Source organism: Antrostomus carolinensis, unplaced genomic scaffold, assembly GCF_000700745.2.
Source record: "Antrostomus carolinensis isolate BGI_N321 unplaced genomic scaffold, ASM70074v2 scaffold10200, whole genome shotgun sequence".
Lineage (NCBI taxonomy): Eukaryota > Metazoa > Chordata > Aves > Caprimulgiformes > Caprimulgidae > Antrostomus > Antrostomus carolinensis.
Genome location: NW_010289111.1, coordinates 1 through 6,396, shown reverse-complemented (window position 1 = coordinate 6,396; position 6,396 = coordinate 1). Strand labels below are relative to the sequence as shown.

Here is a 6,396-nt window from a genome sequence, read left to right as displayed (position 1 = left end):
TGAACCCCGGGGTGCTTCACCAGAAAAGGAAGCCCTCCCAGCTTCCCTTGCCATGCCTGTAAAAAATATGGGGTTTTCCACACCAGAACAATTCAAATGCCTTTTCTTTTCTTCTGGCATCACTGGATAACAGCAGAATGGAAATGGAAATGAAAGTCACCAACCTATTCAAATCTATTCCAGGTCAAATGAGGGCTGAATACTTTTCCTAATGTCTTTCACAGAGAGCATTTAAGTTTCCAAAGCTTTCTAGAACTTAAGATTCTATAACTATGGGAGCTTGGGTTTTAAAAGCTGAAAGTTTAGTATGGTGATGGTGTTTCTTGATGAATGGGGGTCTTGGTTAGTTATTGTTTAAAAAATAAACAAACAAAACCCAAACAAAACAAACAAAAAACCCAACACTAAACAGCCCTATTTTGAAGGCTAATTTCTTATCTCATATAATCCATCAAACCTCCGCTGCAATCACCTTACTTTCACAATGAGAGTTGTAACAGCACATCCTTAAGAGATATTTGTTTTATTCTCTCAGGTAAAGCAAAGTTCTTCAGTTAACCAACACTCAAGCAGTAACATCATCTAAAGAATTTATTTTATAAATAATAATCATCTCTAATAATCAGCATTTTTTTTAACCAAGAAAGTTCAATTCAAACAGACTATGTAAAGTTTTCATATAAATTTTCAGCTCTCTCGAAGTTACATAATAACTTGATCAGTTTACAACTGCAACTCAGTTCTTGTTCTTAGAATGAACAACAAGCACTATGTCTTTACGTTTTAGACATTAGCATCCTTCAACTGACCTTGTCACACAGACAATCATCTAGTAACTACTGTCACACCTTTGAATAGATAAAACTGGCAACAGAGCAGAAATGTGATATTTAGAAACTCGATACAGAGTTTCTCTTTTTAGACTTTCATCTGTATGGCATTCCTACTACAGCCTATAAGTCTGCAGAATTTTCTGTGAGTCAGTTCTGTGCTAACCACAAGGCTGAGAGAGCATCAGCCAGTCAAAAATAAAACTTAAATCATTCTTTATCCTCTTTAGTGAACAACTGCTTTTTCTCAGAACAGATATATGCAGAGAGTAATGTACTAAAGATGTATCTATCCAGGACAATATACCATTACAACGTCTATCAGCTGCAGCACAGCTTTATTTGTCTGAGACCTGTCAATTAAAAAATGGTATTTTTTCATAGATTTTACACAGGTCTAATATGGGTACCTAATAACAGCTTATGTATTGAAACAATACCTACTACAGTACACCTTCCATTCACTCAAGGTTTGGTATATTTTTAATAGTGATTTTCTTACACAGAAATGAAGCAAGAAAAAAATTCAATGTGCAATTTTCATTGTTAAGACTTTTCTCTCTCTTCTTACCCTCAATCTTTATATGCATTTGATCTTTAACTCAGCATACCAGTGCTGTGACATTTCATGCCAACTTTAGCAAGATCTTATAAATCATAGCTGTTACATCAGTCACAAAGTATCTAGGATACCTCCTTCACTGAGAGTTATCTTGTGTGGCGCAGGGAACAAGGAAATTCCATTTGGCTGGCAGGGATTGGGGGCTTATGCACAACCTTATAAAATATATTTGTCAGATAAGATTACTAACAGATTATTCCCTGCCTCAGTATTTTCAATAGGAAGAGACTACATTAGCCAATAAAAACAGGGTTACACTGTGTGTTATATAAAGAAACTGTATTAGCTAAGAAAAAGAGGATTATACTATGCATTACATAAAGTATATATGTAGTACCATATTGCATATCCTATATATTAATTACATTCTCATATTTCATATTAAGCCTACACTTTGAGAAGAAATCAAAAATAAGTTGACTGATAGATTATGTACTCAGCAGCTATTAATAGTACTTTTAAAATCAGTACATCTCAGATAAATTCACAGAGATAATAATAACTTTTTCTATTTAAGAGGTGGGGAAATGGGAATTCTACTTCTGAGCATGATGTAACACCCACTGACATATTTCCCTATATATGTAGACGTCGTTATATTAAGAAATCACCAACGTATTTTCTACATATCCTACTCCCTTTATTCTCACCAAGGGAAAATATGGGAGCCTTGACTAGCTGCAGCAACAGGAAAAGTAACCAAGTCCTTCAAATTCTGCTGTGCTTTTGGTACTCTATCAGGTATGCAACTTTGAGTCCCCAAATACATTCAGAGTACTATAAAATAACAATTCAGTGGTTTATTGTTCTTTTAATCCCAGAGTACACAAGAATTACAGTGTAAATTCTTCCATACTGCTTAAAAGTATTTGAAAAAACAGATCATTAATACATCACATGTAATATGGGTGTGAAATTTAAGCACTGTTTAGGGGAACAGCAAGCAAACAATTGTTGCCATAGGGCTGGGAGGAGGTCGTTTGCAGGGAGTGTTAAGTTTGCTCACTTAGTCTTCAATCTGTAGGCGAGATTGTGAACCATTTGTTTCAACAGATAAGCATACACTCTGAAACTTCCAACACTTTGGTGATGAGGATTTCACAAGCTGACCCTTTTCTCTAACCTCCTAAAAATATAATTCATATTTTTTTCTTGTAATAAGGTCACTTCTATTCAGAAACCTACGTTTCAGCATAATGGCTTATTTTTCAGCACTTTATCATGAAAGTTTAAGTCGAACAGGTTTAAATCAAATACTTCTGTGAAAGTTTCATGTGGCACAGCCTCACGGTGTACTTAACTGCTTATCATGAGGAGGCAAGGCTTGTGGAACAGCTGCCCAGACACAACCTCAGCCGTTGAACTCTTGTTACTGGAGACACATCTGCCCTTGGTACTACCAGGAAGGTTCCCCTTATGAAGCAAAATTCCTTCATGAAAGAAACCACAACCTCCATGGGTTCCTAACACACACACATGCTGAGCATTCAACTTACCTCAGCAACCCCACCATACTTCCCCTTTCAAAGCAAACAAAATAATCAAAAGTGCAAATTACAAGTACACAAATGAGAAGTCCATATAGTTTCTGTGGCTTACCATTCCCTTCTCACCTGATCAAGAAATAGCCCTGCTACAGTTGGACTTTAATATCCACGTTCCCAGTGTTCGATTAGCTACTTTGAATACTTTAAAGCCCTGCCATGTGCTCTCACAGGAGCACACCACCAACAACTGCTTTAACAGACCCACATTGTCCTTTGGTCAGGGCTCATTTATTTATCATACAGGCTGCACTTAGCTCTTGCACCTTACAAGGAACATAACATTCCCTGCTACATTTCCTGATAGTTACAGTGGAGTAGTAATCCTAAATGGCCAAGACCATACACAATTACTTTTTCCAACACTCTTCCTACTTCCCCTTCTATTGAAAAAACAGGGGAGATATTTGTATTACTTACACAAGCAGAAACATCCACATAACTGTGGATGGGCTGTGTTGTTAGCTAAGAATTGCATCTATTTATATTTTTTTTAGCTCTGTGCTTCCTTGTTGAAACCCTGTTGAAGAAATCAAGTTAAAAGTCAAGAACAATGTGATCTACCTTCAAACAGCACTCATATTAATAATACAGGCAATCTATTGCTAGAAGCCACCTTCACTTCTCCTCCCTGTGGAAAGCACAGTCAGTTTGGACCAGGAAAAGAAGAAATGCTAGTCACAGTGAAATTCAGAGAGGTGGGCAGAAATACAGGCTGAATGTCAGATTCAAAAGAGGTAACAGATATATTTTCACCTAGGAAGATGGGTGAAGAATAAAATACCTAGACAAGAAAACTTGATACAGGAAAAGCCTCAGAAAGCTGCTTCACCTTTTCATATGGCCCACTTCTTCACAGATGCCTAGCAAATATCACAGGAGTGAAGGAGTGTCTCCTTTGAAGCTATACCTGTTTTGTTCTGTCCCCATCCTACCCTACTCATGATCCAGGTCTGCACATAAGTTTTTGTCAGTGTATGTCCAACAAATACTATGTTTTATACAGGCTTTGCTCTGTCACTGTTGACAGCCAATCACGGATCCTGTAAAGGATTCTTCTGCAGAAGTTAAACTCGGCTGGTCCTGCAAGATGTGATATGAAGAGGAAATGACCAGGTGGAGTCAAAAGGAGAAGTGACAGATTACAAATACAGTTCCACTTAAGTAGATACTTATTCAAGAATCCATACCCCTGACTACACTGCAGTAAACTCACATATCGTATCAAGGTGGTTAGCCAGTCCTCTAGACTGAGCACTTCCTCACCACCCGCCCCCCTCCTCTGTTTTCCACCTCAGGCACTACAGGGCAGAGATCTCTGTGATAGTACCTGTTTCCGAAGGCATTCAAGTATCACACTGCCCGTAGGCTTCAGGATAGCTAGGTCATAGAAACCTTCCCAGACAGATAACACCTACAAAGGGCATTTGAGTACCTCAGTATCTTTCAGTTGCTAAAGTGTAGCTCCTGGCATTATTCTTTACACCAGACTGTCTCTTCAAAAGCACCTTTAATTACTAGACAATACCTTTTAAAGCATCTAGTCTTCCCTTACTTCCAGCAAGCTCAGCAGTTGCTCATAAATTCATGTTTCATGGCACCCCTTTCTATTCATTCATCTAGCCCATTTTATTTTGTCCATCCAAAATCTTGTTGCAAGACTCTCAGGTTCAGGTTCTTTACTCCGCTGTGCCACCTTTACACCAGGAAATATTTTTGATCACTATTTTCATTTCATACAACTTAAGTTTCTTAGGCCAACTGAATTTCTTGAGTAAAAGATTTTAAGTTCAGTGCCTCCAGAAACAATTTCTCATCCATTTTTACCAATAAACAACATAAAAACCCCCAACAAATAGGAATGGGACAGTAGAGAGAAAAAGAAGAATGAAACATCTAGCTTAGCACAAGCTTGGCAATAGCTGCCCATGAAACATGGTGCTTCCTCTAAAACCTTTGGGAGTGTCAGATTATACATCTAGCAGGAGAAATGGGAGGGCACCATTCATATAAAATTGACATTCCAGGTGAAAGTTGTTCTTTCTCAAGTCAGTGGAGCCAAAAGATCAGTAACAAAAGTTCAACAGTGAAAGGAAGAATACTAAAATGGAAGATAATCTGGTAATTATGAGAACTTGGGAGTAAAAGGTATAACTGGAGATGGAACAGAACAAAAGGGAAACAGCAGCTCAGTATGGAAAGAAAACAGAGCAGCAGCAGGTCAGAAAGCAGCTGGGAAGGTCTGGGACACAGGTGCATTAGCTGGCAACAATACTGGCACTTCTTAATTACTTAATGCAACAGTGACTGGTTAAACTATATTCACTGCTACTGCCACTTTTCTTTCACAATTTACTGTTTGAAATGCTGCTAGGTCAGGCAACAGCAGACTCATAGAACAAAGTCTATAGCAGGAGTCTTTACTGCTCTAAAAGAGCTAGCTACAGAGAAGAAAACAAATAAAGCTGTACAGCCACATGCAGGCACAAGGAAATGTGAGCACTCTGTTTCAATTTGCCACTCAGAGGTTAAGGTTCACAGAACCACGTAGGAAGAACTTGATACAGCCACTACCTTTTTATCTAAGGGAAAACAATGCATTTACAAACACAAATGAATCATTATCCAAACAGTGTTTAAAACTTGGCTCAAAAAAAAAAAGATCAAAAAGGCAGCAGAGTTAAAAAAAATCCGGATTTAAATAGCCCCACTTAAACTATGGGCCTTTTAAAAGTTATTACCTGGTTAATAAAAACATTACTAAAACTTACCAAACATCACCTTCAGCTGGAATTTTAAGATGCAGTCAGATTTAAAGCATTTATACCCTCCATTGCCTTCATTCTGGGTGTTTACCCTCATGGATCCCTTGATTTTTTGTTGTTATTGTTTTTTTGGGGGTTTTTTGGTTTTTTTTTGTTTTAACTGGAACGAATCACTACAGTTAATAATTCCTGCAGTGGAACTCGTTATTCCACTCAAATGTGGTACGAACGGTTTGACCCAGCGCTGAGGAGCCGTGTTAAACAGCAGGCTGGCGACAGGTCAGCCAGAGCCCAGGGAGGTGTTGGTTACAAGGGCCGCTGTTGCTCCCTGGAGAAGTTCAGTGCGCTCAGGTTTGTGTCTTTTCCCGTGCGGCGCTGCTCGCTCCCAAACAGCAAAAGGAACTTTTTCCCCCAAAAGTGCAAAATACGCACGGCCGCATAAATTTGCCAAAGGCCGCCGGCCGGCAGACCCAGCCCCTCCTCGTCTCCCTCGCAGCCCCCTCCGCGCCCGCGGAGCCCCCGCTGCCCGGCCCCGGCCCGGCGGGCCCTACCTCGGCAGGGTGGATGCGGAAAGTCTCGGCGATCTTGGCGTAGAGCTCGCGGGCGCTGCCGAAGCCCTCCACGCGGCCCGTGGG

At 39.6% G+C, this 6,396-nt stretch overlaps 1 protein-coding gene across 1 annotated transcript in view; it reads right to left on the bottom strand.

Moving 5' to 3' along the window:
• Nucleotides 1-6,390, bottom strand: part of LOC104525784 (PDZ domain-containing protein GIPC2) — a 22,362-nt gene extending 15,972 nt beyond the window's left edge. The window contains exon 1 of the mRNA XM_010169039.1: nucleotides 6,313-6,390. The gene's annotated coding sequence lies outside the window, so the exon portion shown is untranslated. The remainder of the gene's footprint in view (nucleotides 1-6,312) is intronic.
• Nucleotides 6,391-6,396: the final 6 nt, after the last annotated feature.